The sequence below is a fragment of the Tamandua tetradactyla genome, chromosome 6, assembly GCF_023851605.1.
Source record: "Tamandua tetradactyla isolate mTamTet1 chromosome 6, mTamTet1.pri, whole genome shotgun sequence".
Taxonomy (NCBI): domain Eukaryota; kingdom Metazoa; phylum Chordata; class Mammalia; order Pilosa; family Myrmecophagidae; genus Tamandua; species Tamandua tetradactyla.
In genome coordinates, this window is record NC_135332.1 from 177,328,381 (window position 1) to 177,342,821 (window position 14,441).

The following is a 14,441-nucleotide window of genomic DNA, read 5'->3' on the forward strand; positions in this document are numbered from 1 at the left end:
TCCAATCCCACCTCCCTCCTTCCTTGCTGTGTGATGGACAAGCTACATAACCTGTCTGTGATCTCAGTTTGTGTATCAGCGAAATGGGGGAATGACAATATCTAGCTCCTAGGATGCTGGCAGGAAACCAGGATGTGTGCTGCAGTTTCTGGAATATCAGTGAGTCTTGAATGCATGAGAGACCTTATTTTCAGGAATAATAATAATTGTTATCGCCATCATGAGGGAGCTACCCTCGCTGTGCAGATGGCATGGAAACCCCCTCTTAGGGGGGGCAGGGCTCTGCAGGGGCTTCCCAGCAGCCCTGCTGGGGGTGTTGAGCGGCTCGTTCACGGCACAACTGCAGGGGGCGCCATTTGCGCTGCGGCCACCATCAATTTGTATATTGACTAAGGTAATGCTTCTGACCCTAGATGTCAGGTGAAAAGCACCTTTTTGAAAGCCCTCACCATGGCATGATGTGGCCTGGGAAATGCTAGCCTGGCTTCGCTGGCCTGAGACCACAGTGGCATACAGTAGGTGTTCAACACGTGTGCGGACACATGCATGAAGCATGCAATTCCCTGCCGTGACACTGGAATGTCAACTCCCGAGAGCAGGGGCTTCCTGCCTCAGTCCCGTCCCCACACTGCTTCGGCCACAAAGCAGGGGTCCAGGAAGCTACTGGTTGAGTGAAGTAGGTGAATCAGTCCTAATAGTCGCTCTTTCTCTTCCTCCAGAAAAACGAGTCTTCAGGCTCGACTACAGTCCAGGCAGATGGGGGCGTCGTGGCCATCGCATACCTACTGTGTGTCGGGACTCCCGCAGCCACTGACGCCCCCTCTCTCCCCTGCCCTCCTTCTGGCTTTCCCCGCCCGGTGGCGAATCCTTTCCCAGCCCAGGGATGAATCCCGTCCAGGCAGACGGCGCCGCCTCGGCCTTCGCTGCCGTGGAGATCAGGTGAAAAGGGGGGGCAGACTGCCCAGCACGTAGTAGGCCCTCAATAAATGTGACTTTCCCTCCCTCCAACCCCTCCGGCCCTAGAATGGCGGAATAAACTCCTTCCATCCCGCCCATCGGGCTCTCAGGCCTGTGCATCTGGAGGGCTCCACCCTTGGCCCCTGGGGGTTCAGAGGGGAAGTGGGGAGAGAGAGTGGGAGGGAAGGGGAGGGAAGTGGGAGACCCCAGCCCAGCCCAGGGGAAGGGCAGGGCCCAGCGCAGGCACCTGGGGAGGGGCTGCTTCTTTCCCCTCTGTGGCTTAGGGCCGCTCAGCGCAGCCATGGCTCACAGCTGGCCTTGGGGAAGCCAGCCCCGGGGCAACGCGAGAGGGCTGGGGCTCCAGGCCAGGCTCGGAGCTGAATGGGCCCTTTCTCTGCTGGTAACAAGTGCATCCCTTGTTTGCCTGCTTGTTTGTGTGTTTGTTTCCCAAGGCTGTTTCTGTCCTTCTCCTCCCACTGGGCTCAGCTGAGGCTGCCAGGAGCACTGGGCTCCAGGAGCACGGGGCTGCGAGGTTTGGTAGAGCACTGCTCCTCCTTCCCCAGGCTGGGCGCAGAGAGGGACCGGCTGGGATCAGGGGGGATCGGGGGCCTTGGCCTCTCCCAAAATCTCCCCGGGAAGTCAGGACGTGTCTGCGGAGAGGACAGACCTTCAGGGAATCTTCCTAGGGCCCAGGGACAAGAGGAGGAGCTGAGGAGGAGAAGAGGAGGCACCAAGGGCTAGAAGGAGGGGCTCAAAAACCTCCTATTTGCGGGAGCTGCAAGCCTCCCGCGCCTTGCAGGCCGCAGGCCACCGACCTGGGCCTCCTGGGGCTCAGTTATCAGTGGGCAGGGCAGCCCCGGGTCATGAGCTTGACCGCACAGCAGGGGACAGTCCTCCCTTAGAGAAACTGAGTGAGCTCCAGGCCACGGAAGGGCCCTGCCTCCCACACGCAGGCCCTGGCCAGCAGGTGTGGTACCAGGCCAGGGGTGCGACTCCCGCAGCTTCTCAGCGTCCTTGGGCAGGGCCAGTGTTCCTGCAGGACACTGCTGGGGACAGAGCCAGGGGGCCTGAGAGGAGCGGGCTCAGGGGGAAACCCATGGTTAGGTCAAGAGGGGGTCTGGTAGTGGCAGGAGGGTGGTGGTTATACAGGTAAAAAGGCAAGGAGACACAGACAGACAGATAGACCTAGGAGGACCTGGGCTTGCCCTGTGTTGTGTAGAGGGAAAATGATGATAACAGTCTCTAAGTTATCCTTTGAGTGCTTACTATGTCCTGGGTATGCACCAACCCCAGGGGCGGGAGCGGAGCAGCAGCCCAGCCAGGTAGACACAACGAGCCTCCCTTGACAGGGGCTGTCATCGTCCGCTGAAAACCCCTCAAGACTGAATTGTTGGCAAAGATAAGGAGCTTGAGGTGTGGGAGGCGCAGTGCCTCTCCAGCTGCAGTAGCCGGATTTGAACTCAGCACTGTTCGGAATCTTCACCCTCCTGCACCAAGCTTGACGCTCACGTCGCCTGGCCCGGCTCCGTGGCTTATAGCCACCAGGCCAGGGACACTAAGGCCCTCCTGCCCTCTCTCAGCCTCACTTCCCTCTTCCCCACCTCCAGGCTGTGGCCAGGCTGAAATGCTGGAGGCACAGTGGTGACGCTGTGGTTATTCCCATTTTCCCGACGAGGACACTGAGGCCATGGAAAGGCAGACCACTGGGTTTATAGGGTATTCACTCCTAAGAACCAGAGCTGGGGGCTAATGAGCACTTTCCTGCAAATGCACCAGGCTGGTGAGCAAAGGGAGGAGGCAGAGCCTGGGGCTGGGATGGCTTCTGAGGAGGAAGTGATGCATTTGGTGGACTTGTGGGCTCTGAAGGAGGTTGCAGAGAGCCCCAGCACCTGTGTCTTCCTTTCTGGGTTTCCCTATCAAAACCCAGCCACTACGCATTCCTGAGCAATTCAGAAGTCACAGATAGTTCGAAGTGGGTGGAGTGCATTGAAGGACTCCATACCGCCCAGGAAGTGGCAAATGCTAGAGACCGTTCCCCTACATTTTCTTTGAGTCCCTCCTTGCTCCCACCTAGGAGCCACCCCGTGGATTCGTGTCTGCTTCCCCCAGTGGTACCCACAGTCCCATGCCTGGCTGCAGAACTCAGGAGCCAGGCAATGGCCTCTCCTGCTTCCTGGACCTCTCCCTCCTGAGAGAGACCAAGGCGGGGCTGGGGAGCTTACTCCCTCCTCCAGTGGGATTCTGCAAGTAAGATCCTGGCCCTCACGGATATTGTGAAGATGGGAGTGTGTGGCTGAGGGAACTCAGGCTTGTGAGGGAAGATGCAGTCAGCATGAAGTGGTCCAAGGGTGGCCCTGCCTTGGTGGCATGGAGGGACCTGGACAGGTTGCTTTGTCTGGTGAGCTCAGGTGCTCCTGTAAAAGGAGGCCACTGGGATCCCAAGCTCCTTCTCTATCCTTCTGCCTGGACCTCCAGCATCTTGGAGCTGGGGCCCATGCTCCGACACCTCCACATCTCCAGGGCAGGGTCATCTCTGAGAGCTCTCCACAGACTGGCTTGTAAACCCTCACAGTAACCCAAAGCCTAGGGCACCGTTACTGTCTCCATCTTACAGGTTAGAAAGCTGAGGCTTCCGAAGACGAGGGCGCTGGTCCAAATCTGTGATTCTCAAGGGCAGGAGCCACTGCTGACAGCCAGGCAGAGGGACTTGAGAACCTCCAACGGCCTCAGCATTCTCCTCCAAGACCACCTGTGCTCTCTAAATGCTTGTAGAACTGACCGGACTAGACACTCAACTGAGGCCGTTGAGAGAATTAAGAGGCGACATATATAAAACACCCACCAGAAAGCCTGGTATACAATAGGTGCCCAATAAATCATTTATAGCACATCAGGGGGACTACCTTTTAGGGCTGTTGGCAGAATAACTTCAGATAAAGCTTATACCAACACCCCGGGATGCACAATAAATGTATCAACTTTAAATGACCTGAGTTAGCACCAGAGAGCCTGCGAATTCAGTCCAAAATCATTTTTCTCCCCACTCAGAAAACAGTTTTAAGTTGTTTGACTCACTCAGCTGGTGTTTCATCTGAGCCCAAGCTAGCACCATATGTGCTCCAGGAGACGAAGGCTGACAACTGGCCAACACGTCGCCACTGGTTTCAAACGAGCTGCTTTCCAGGTAACTTCTGGCTCGTTAGATTCAACCAGTCTTGTTGGTTTCACCCCGTGCAGGGTGGGCACAGCACAGCCTGGGGTCCACCTGGAGACCCCTGAGTAGTGGGGACATCGCAGCCACGTTTTCTGGGAGTGACTATTGCCTGGAGGGACTGTGGTAAGGGAGGGGCTGATTCTTCTCTGAACAACTTTAATATTAATAACAATAATAATAGACCGCAGCCAATATTTCTTGAGTCATTATTACAACTGCTCTAAGCACTTTACACAAATTATCTCATAATGAGATAATTCATTTATATCTCAGTTATAGATGAAGAAAATAGAGACCCAGAGATGGTAGGTAACTTGCTGAAGGTCACACAGCTGGGAGATGGCAGAGCTGGGATTTAAACATGGGCCTTCTGGTTTCAGAGCCTTCTCTAGTAATCCTCTTATCCCTCCGCCTTCCCTGCCAGGACCCGAGCCAGCCGATTCTCCATGGCGAATGGAGCAGTCCGTCGTGGCACTAGTAGGAAAAGGAGCCTCGTTCAATGTTATTATTATTCTGAATTTTCATGGCCACTTAATAGCGACCCAGAGATGAGTAAGATACCTTCCCCTCGCCCAGGAAGGTCTCAGTCTCAAGCTGGAAGCAGACGGGTGAAGTCGCATATTTCACAATCTCCGTTTTACAGAGGCTGAAAGAGAGCCAGGGAGCTAAGCAGTCGGCCCGGGGCCTGCTGGTGAGACGCGAGGCCGGGACCCACCGCGGCTTGGGCAGCGGCTGCTCACACCCAGGCCAGAGCAGGAGGCCCATGGCGGAGAAGCCAGCTGCGGCGTCCACCTGCAGAGGCCGAAGTGTCAGCCTGTGGCCCGAGCTTCCGGAGGGCAGGAGCGGATCCATAACTGGAAGTTACATGGGACAAACTGGGATCCGGTATGGAAAAGGCTCCCCCTGAAGGGGTTCACGTTGCTAGGACGAATGCTCGCATTTCACTTGCAGTCGTGTTTCCCTGGTCGGCGAGGTGGCCTAGGAACTGAACCCCAAGTTGGGGCAGCAGAGAGGAATGCACGCTCTTCTTCTTGGGTCTGTTTCTGTCCTGTCTACGATTGAAAGCGCTTCAAGGAAAATACCCATGGGTTCATGTTTTTCCACGCAGCGGGCAGCAGACAGCATCTTGTTTCGGAATAATATTATCCCATAGGTTCCCCTCCATGATTCCCTCATAAATTCAGGCTGATGAAAATCTGAGAGGAGCCCAGTGTTTATGTAAGACTCTGCTCTTGTCCTTCTCACTCTTACAAAATTAGACTTAAGTTTGGAAATGGCAAAACAAGTGAAAATAGTTTCTTTATTTTTCACCTCCTTTACTTTGTCCAAATAATCATGCTTGTGTGAAAATGTCAACAATGAACAAAAACATAAAAAGAAAGGAAAGAGAGATTCATGTTGCCGGGAAATGAATGCATCTTAGGAGGAGAAAGCAGGTCAGTGTCCTAAGGCTGACACTTCGGCCTCTGCAGGTGGACGCCGCAGCTGGCCGCTCCGCCACGGGCCTCCTGCCCTGGCCTGGGTGCGAGCAGCCGCTGCCCAAGCCGCGGTGGGTCCCGGCCTCGCGTCTCACCAGCGGGCCCCGGGCCGACTGCTTAGCTCCCTGGCTCTCTTTCAGCCTCTGTAAAACGGAGATTGTGAAATATGCGACTTCACCCGTCTGCTTCCAGCTCGAGACTGAGACCTTCCTGGGCGAGGGGAAGGTATCTTACTCATCTCTGGGTCGCTATTAAGTGGCCATGAAAATTCAGAATAATAATAACATTGAACGAGGCTCCTTTTCCTACTAGTGCCACAACGGACTGCTCCATTGGCCGTGGAGAAATCGGCTGGCTCGGGTCCTGGCAGGGGAGGCGGAGGGATAAGAGGATTACTAGAGAAGGCTCTGAAACCAGAAGGCCCACGTTTAAATCCCAGCTCTGCCATCTCCCAGCTGTGTGACCTTCAGCAAGTTACCTACCATCTCTGGGTCTCTATTTTCTTCATCTATAACTGAGATATAAATGAATTATCTCATTATGAGATAATTCGTGTAAAGTGCTTAGAGCAGTCGTAATAATGACTCAAGAAATATTGGCCGAAATACTGGACCTCACCTTTCCCTTCTCATCCTCAGGGTCTAGTTACAGAATCAGCCCCTAGAAATCTAGGGATTTTGGAATTGGAAGTGACTTGTTGTCAATCCTGTTTTCCTCCTGGAAATGGCCCTAGAGATTGCAGAACAGGATTGGAATCAAACACGCTAGGGGGTGCCCTTGGTGATGAGACTTTGTGCAAGCCCCATCACCCCTCTGAACCTCGGACTTCTCTTCAAAGGGGTGGGACACTTGTACCTCCCCCAGGGGTTGCCCTGAGAATGAAATGAGGTGACGTGTGGGACATCTAGCAACAGAGTTTGGCATGTGGGATATGCTAGAAAATGTTAGTTCTTTGGCTCTCTTATAAAAACCTTTCCTATTCAGATTCTTACAGTAAAACAATGCACTTTCATACTATTCAGCAAATAATGCAGAAATCTATTTCAAAGGAAGTCGCTCTTCTCCCAGCAGGGAGTACACTTGTCTACCTGATATCCATTCTCCATTTAGTTCTCAGTAATACAAACTCTACACTGTTGGGGCTGCCTGACACAACAGAAAATGATGATATGAAGTCAATGATATGTTAGAAAAGAATACAGCAGAATAGAATAAATTGCAACCAGCTAAAAACTCCATTTCCCAGCCTCCTTGGCGTTTGGACTGGTCTCATTAGGGAGACGAGAGGGGCAGTTGCTGGGACAGCTCCTTAAAAGAGGCTTAAGCAATTCTTTCCACATTCCTGCCCGGAAGATGGGTGATGGGGCTAGAGTGCCAGCTGCCATGGGTAGCTTTGAGGATCACAGCCACTTGGGAAGAGTGGAGTAGAAAGGAGGAATCTGAGTTGATGACTGTTGACCTGCCGCCACATTGCTTCTAGCTCATCCATCCCTGAGACAGACACATAAGCAGGGAAAAATAAGCCTATTTGCTTATGCCATCATTCGGCAGGTTTTCTATTGCAGGGACTGGGTTCTAATTGTAACCGATAACTTCTCCTCCCTAAACAGTCCCAATTCATGACGAGGCTGATATTAGCAATCACCTCTTTCTATAAGTTTCCTATGCTCGTAGCAGAGATTGCTCTATTTGTGCGCACACACGCACACACGCATAAAGCGGTGTCATGCAGAAGGCTGTACTTTAAAATTGCTTAACAATGCTTAACAAGGTCAAATTCTGGGTCAGGGTCCACAGGTCTCCAACATATTATTTTTAAGTGCACACTGTTAATCTGTAATACGATTATATTATCGTTTATTTAACAATTAACTTATTGATAAAATGTGAATGTTGCCAGTTGCTGCTGCTGTTGTTTCTTCACCAGCACAAGCCATGCTACAGTAAACATCCTGTTACAGATAACCTGGCCACGAGGCTTTTATTTTGTAGGACAGAATGATTCCACAGTGGGGTGATTTGTTCCTGTCCTTTTAAAGCCTGCCCATGCCTCTTCCTTTTATGGATGAAGCAAGAAAGGTCCTGAAAGATGGTTTGTCAAGGATGACAGAGAAAGAGAAGGGTAACAGTGCCTTCAGAGCCCTCCCAATCATAATCCAAGCTCCATGCCCATTTTTGGTAGCACTGTTTGTTTAAGAGATGCCCAGATAATCTTCTTAGAAAGTGTGCTGCCCCACTCTGCTTGACTATATCTGGCAGCAGGGAGCTTGCTACCTTTCTTGAAATTTTTGAAGAATGACAATTGTTAGAACGTTTTTTCTCAAATTGTGTTATAATCTGATTCAATGAAACTTCCATCTACTGGTCTCACAGGGTCCTGGAGAACTGGTCTACCTCTTCTACAGATAGATGGGGCTCACCTAGGTCCAGGCGAGAGAAAGGCTTTGGAAGTTGTCTGTTTGGGGCTCTTCACGCTCAGGTCACACTCATGTATTGAACACGTGGGTCAAGCGATGATGATGCAAAGAGGAACAAGAGAAAGTCTCGACCTCAAGGCGCCGCTTGCCAGAGCTGGGGACATCTGCCACCGTGTAGCCCCACTCTGAGAAGCTCAGCTTCAGGCTGGCCTGAGAATCCACAGAGATGGCCACAGGGGCACGTTGAGAAGGGGCAGGAGAAATGCTGAGGAAGGGACTGAGGATCCATTTTGGTGAAACAACTAGATATACAGTCAGCTAAGGAAGAGGGCAGCCTTCTCCCAATGGATGGAAGAAACCACTTCTGCTGCAAACATCGATTTGTTTCTCCTGGAAAGATTCCTCACTCACAAACAAGCATTCCCCCGTGGGAGTCTCCCTCTCTCCCTTCCTTCCTCTCTCCCCATCTTACATCTGCTCCAGTGGAGACAGTGCTTAGAAGACAGAATCAGGCTGCTTTTCCCCTCTCGGGACTCCAGGAAAGCATGCTTGACTAGACTGATACTAAGAGGGTCAAATCAAGTAAATCTCATTCATGTAAAAAGTTGGATAATCCCATGGCAAAATAAAAGTTAAAGCTAATCATTGAAATCTATGGCAATTAGAGCTTTAAAAAATTAGAAGTAGACAGGCAGCACTCAGAAGAAGGAAAAGCACCGGGTCTAAAGCCCAAGGGCCCTGAACTGGCTTCCCCTCTCCTTCAGTGTGGCTGGGCATCTGGTCAAATCACTAGTCCATGCTGGGTTAGGTTCGTTTCCTTGTCTGTGGAAAGAGGAAAGAATGTCACCTACATAGAAGGCGTGTGAGGTAACCTCTCTAGAGTGCTGTGCACACCGGAGGTGCTCAATGCCTGTGGACCCCAGCCCCCACCCCACCTGTATTTTCCCAGGACACAGCATGGGCATGGGCACTGAACAGTCTCTCTTGTCTTCCTGGGTGGCTAAGGATGGACATGAATCTTCAGAAGGTCACATCTGAAAAAAGTGGATAAGAAAAGGCACATGGGTGTATGTGGCCTTCAGGGTTCCACAGTCTCCTGGGGATGCTCAGAGGCCCCATGAGCTGACCCAGCAGGGGGTGTGGGCTGCAGCTTCAGTTCCCCTCTCCTACATTTGCTGCAGCCAGGAGGTGACAGAAAGGATGGGTGCCGTAGTTGCAGAGGAGGCGCCCTGAAGCTTCACCCTGGTTCTGCCTCCAGCTCTGCGTGTGACCTGGGCAAGTCGGGGAAACTCTCAGCATCTGGCTCCTGCTGTGTGAAGTGCAGGGACCAACAGCTTCTGCCTCCATGAGGAGTTCTCGTGGTGTCCAACTGCTTTAGTCTCCTGTGGCTGCTGTAACAAAGTTCCATACACAGGATGGCTTAAAACAACAGAAATGGACTGTCTCCCAGTTACGGTAGCCGGAAGTCCGAAATGAAGGTGTTAGCAGGCCCTGCTCCCCTGGAGTCTGCAGGGCAGAGTCTGCCCCACACTCCTCTCCCAGAGTCTGCCCCACACTCCTCTCCCAGAGTCTGCCCCACACTCCTCTCCCAGAGTGTGCCCCACACTCCTCTCCCAGAGTCTGCCCCACACTCCTCTCCCAGAGTCTGCCCCACACTCCTCTCCCAGAGTCTGCCCCACACTCCTCTCCCAGAGTCTGCCCCACACTCCTCTCCCAGAGTCTGCCCCACACTCCTCCCCCAGAGTCTGCCCCACATTCCTCCCCCAGAGTCTGTCCCGCACTCCTCCCCCAGAGTCTTCCCCACACTCCTCTCCCAGAGTCTGCCCCACACTCCTCTCCCAGAGTCTGCCCCACACTCCTCTCCCACTATCTGCCCCACACTCCTCTCCCACTATCTGCCCCACACTCCTCTCCCACTATCTGTCCCACACTCCTCTCCCAGAGTCTGTCCCACACTCCTCTCCCACTATCTGTCCCACACTCTTCTCCCAGAGTCTGCCCCACACTCCTCTCCCAGAGTCTGCCCCACACTCCTCTCCCAGAGTCTGCCCCACACTCCTCTCCCACTATCTGCCCCACACTCCTCTCCCAGCACTGGGCAGCAGCTTCCTGCAATCCACGGGTTCCCTGCCTCGGTCATCATGTGGCAGTCACGCCTCTGCCTGTGTCCAAAATCCCCTTCTCGTAAGGACACCAGTTATTTGGGATTAAAGGCCCACTCTAATCCAGCATGGCCTTATTTTAATTTGCCCAATTCCTCCTGTAATAACACAACTTCCAAACAAGGCCACATCCGTAGGTACAGGGGATTAGAATGTCAGCATATCTTTTGCAACATATTAACCTTGGATGTGCAAATGCCTCATAAAATTCTTTGGTGGGGAGAATGCCAGGATGTGTTAGGGAGCCAGTCCCCAGGGCTGGAAGGCCCAGTCAAAGGGGCCACCAGGCACATGAATGTCTCTCCTGTGTGTCCTGTGCACTGGGGAGGAGACTGATGCCCATCCAGGTGTCATTGGGAGGGGCTGGACTGCCCTCCTTCCTCTCCAGCTCCCTCCAGGCTGCACCTTGGCCTTCTAAGGGTCCTGGCCTCATTTTTGACCTGAATCCTGAGGCTGTGAGCCTGGTCCATCACTTGCTGATCCTCAGTGATAAGCAGCCTGACCCCTGCTTTGGCCCAGGAAGGAGTGTTCAGGTCAGGGTTGCACAGTTTCTACTCACGTGGGTGAGTGTGGCTGACCAAGGACCTCCTTGGGTAACCAGCTGACGAAAGGGCCTCCCACCGGTAGAGCAGCTGCAGCTGTTCCAGTAAGATGCCTCTGGTACCAACTGTTGTTTGGGAGCCGTCATTGTTTGAATCCTCAAAATAACTCATCATTATGTCAAGTGCTTCATTTACATTATTCATTTCACGTGTTCCTTATGAAGACTTTTGAATTCTGGGGTACTTCTAAATAAATTTGCACTTGATTAGTAGCATCTCTGTGTATTCGAAAAGTGATAGTACATTATGTGTGAGACATGCTTTATTTAGTGTGCTTGTGTTTTTGTTTCCTAGGCTGCTGAGCTGGCTTGAAACCTTAGTGTACCCCAAAAAAGCCATGTTCTTTAATCCTCTTTCAATATTGTGAAGTGGGGTGTTTTTGATTAAGCTGTTTCCATGGTGATGTGACCCACCCATTTGTGGGTAGAACCTGTTGATTAGGTCTTTTCCATGGAGATGTGTCTCCACTCATTCAAGATGGGGTCTCTTACTGGAGTCATTTAAGAGGAAACCATCCTGGGAAAAACTTCAGAGCTGACACAGACAAGAGATCTTTGGAAGAAAAACATCTCTGAGGAAGCTGTTTGAAATGAAAAGCCAAAAGACGAGCAGATGCCAGCCACGTGCCTTCCCGGTTGACAGAGGTGTCCTGGACCCATCAGCCTTTCTTGAGTCAAAGTATCTTTCCCTGGATGCCTTAGTTTGGACAGTCTTATGGCCTTAGAACTGTAAACTTGCAACTTTAATTAACTGCCTTTTTAAAAGCCACCCCATTTCTGGTATATTGCATTCCAATAGCCTTTAACAAACTGAGCAACTGCTAAAAGCAAATACCGCTAAATGGTCTGGCTTGAACAATGAGGATTTATTTTTGAGGCTGAGAAAATGTCCAAAGGCATCATTAAGGTGACGCTTTCTTCCAAAGACTGGCTGCCGGTGAGCCTTAGCGCCTCTGCCACGTGGCAAGGCACTTGGTGTCATCTGCTGGTCTCTCCTTTCTCTACCAGGTTTCATTGGCTTCAGCTTCTTGCTTCTGTGACTGTCTCTTGCTTCTTGTATTCATTCTGTTTATAAAGGTCTCCAGTAACAGGATGAAATCCCTCCCTGATTGAGGTGGGTCACAACTTAACAGAAATGGCCTCATCAGAAGGTCCTTCTTATAAGGGGTCTCCTTATAATCCACAGGAATGAATTAGGTGTAAGCAAATGTTTTTCTGGAGTCACACAGCTCCAAACCACCACACTCTGCAATGCCAGGTGCACATATGGCTTTGAGGGCCCCTCTCACTACTCGTACTTACTGTTTGGCTATCCTAGCCAGGGGATAGCAGAACATAGTGATTGCAATAATAATTGTATCAGTTGGCTGTTGTAGTAGATGGTCTGAAAATAATGCCTTAAGTTATACAGAAATTTTTATTATCATGCCCATAAAATTTGGATTGGCAATGGGGACATTTACAGTGACTGCACAATAATCATAACTCAGGCTTCTCCTAACTTCTTGTTCTGTCATTCTTAATATGAAACTTACAGCCCATGTTCCAAAATGGCTGCTTCAGCACCACCTATTACATCCTCATTCCATCTAAGGAATAGGAGGAAATGGGAAGTTGGACATAACTGCTTCCTCTCATATCCTGTTAACCAGAACTTAGTCATATGGCCTAATTGTGGATTCTCAGAAATGTAGTTTTCAGCTCGGTGTGTTTCTACCCAGGAAAAACTTCCACAATTCTTAAGAAGTGATGAAGGGACATTATGGGACAACTCGTATCTGCCACAGACACTAAGAGCACCAACTTGGAGAGCCGTGACTGTGAGCTTCACCCCCAGCTCCAGAGTCCTATGGTCTAGGGTGAGTGTATTAATTACCTACTGCTGTGTAACAAATTATCCCAACCCTTTGCAGCTTAAAACAGCAAGCATTTATTATCTCACTGTTCCTGGGGCTCAGGAATTTGGGGGTGCTTAGCTGGGTGGGACTGGCTCAGGGTCTCTCCTGAGGTTGCAGTTAAGGCCTTGCCTGGGGCTCTGTCACCTGGAGGCCCCCAAGGCGGCTCACTCACCTGGCACAGGCAGGGGCCCGGCTCCGTGCCACCTGGACCTCTCAAGGGAGACTTGAGTGTCCTCTCAGGAGGGTCGCTGGCATCCCCCAGAGTGAGCCACCCAACAGAGAGAGCTCAGAGGAAGCCACGAGGCCTTCTGCGACCTAGAAGTCTGATGCCACCACTTCTGCCACCTCCTATCCGTTAGAGTCTCCAGGTACAATCCATCCTTAAGCAGAGGAGAGTCAGCTTTCTCCTTTCGAGGGAAGGAAGATCAAAGGGTTTTTATCCACAGGAAGTTAGTTATCCTTTCTGTAAAATCACATCACCTGATGCATACGGCTGGGGGAAGGCTTAAAAGAGACAGTGCATGGAAAGCTCCAGGCACATCATGAGCACTCAGTAAGCGTTACCTGATATTGCCACTCCCTGACGTTCCCTCTCCCAGATGACGTGGCCTTGCTGCCCTCACAGCCCTCAGTGCCCCGTGCTGAGCTGGCACCGTGTCTCCGGCACCACTGCCAACATCTCATTAGGGAAATGCATCCGAAGGCCACTCGTCCCAGCAAACCCGCGTAACTCAAGAGCCAGGCTGCGAACAGTACCTGGGCCTTTCTCCTCCCCAGATAAAGTCACGTGGAGGTGGCACAAACCCAACCCACAGCTCACTCCACCAGCCAGCTTTGAAATCAGGTCATTGATAAATGGGGGGGTTGAGGGGTGGGAGGTGGGGGGGTGCTGAATTATTTCATATTTTCATGTTGATGGAGAAATTTCTTATATGTTTACATCGCATGACTTCAAAATCACAGAATGCAGATTCCCTTAGAACGTGACAGGGCAGTGGACGTGCATATGTCTGTCCTGCCATACCTTTGAGGACAGAGCTTAGGGGCCTCACAGGCCAGTTTAGTTCTCTGAACCCCCAAGTTCCTCATCTGGGAAGTGTGGACGGTGCCACTGACCCACAGGGCGGCCTGGGGCAGCTGATGGCGTGACCCTGCAAAGTGCACGGCGAAGCCTGTTCCCTGGTGCACGCTCACTAGACAGAACTCACGGCCTTCCTGCCTGCGGGAAGCACAGGAAGCTTCTCTCCTGCTCAGCAAACACTCAGTGGCCACAAAACCCAGGAGAATAGGCAGTGAGAGGTCAAAGGTAAAAGGCAGGACTGCAGGGCAGAGAGGAGGGGGACCCACGAGAAGTCGGGGCTCCAGCAGGCCCTGGGCAAGCCACACAGCAGCCAGAGGCCCAGGCACCCCACCGAACGCGGAGCTGGAAGTGGGGGGCCGCGTGGGATGCAGAGCTGGGTTTCCAAGACTCAGCACAGCCAGGAAGCCCGGCAATGCTGGCTGTTCTCAAACTCCTTCTGAGAGTGGATACCTGAGCTTCCTGAGCCGTGGGTGCCAGCATGCGGCTGCAGAGTGGACGTGGCTTCCCAAACCCACCACCCGAATTCATCTTCCCTTCCCCATTTGCCCCTGCAGGGCCTGGGCGCCACACCCATGGCTGAGCACAACCACATGGTCTCTGCCCTCAGGGAACTTGGATCCAAACCACAGTCCT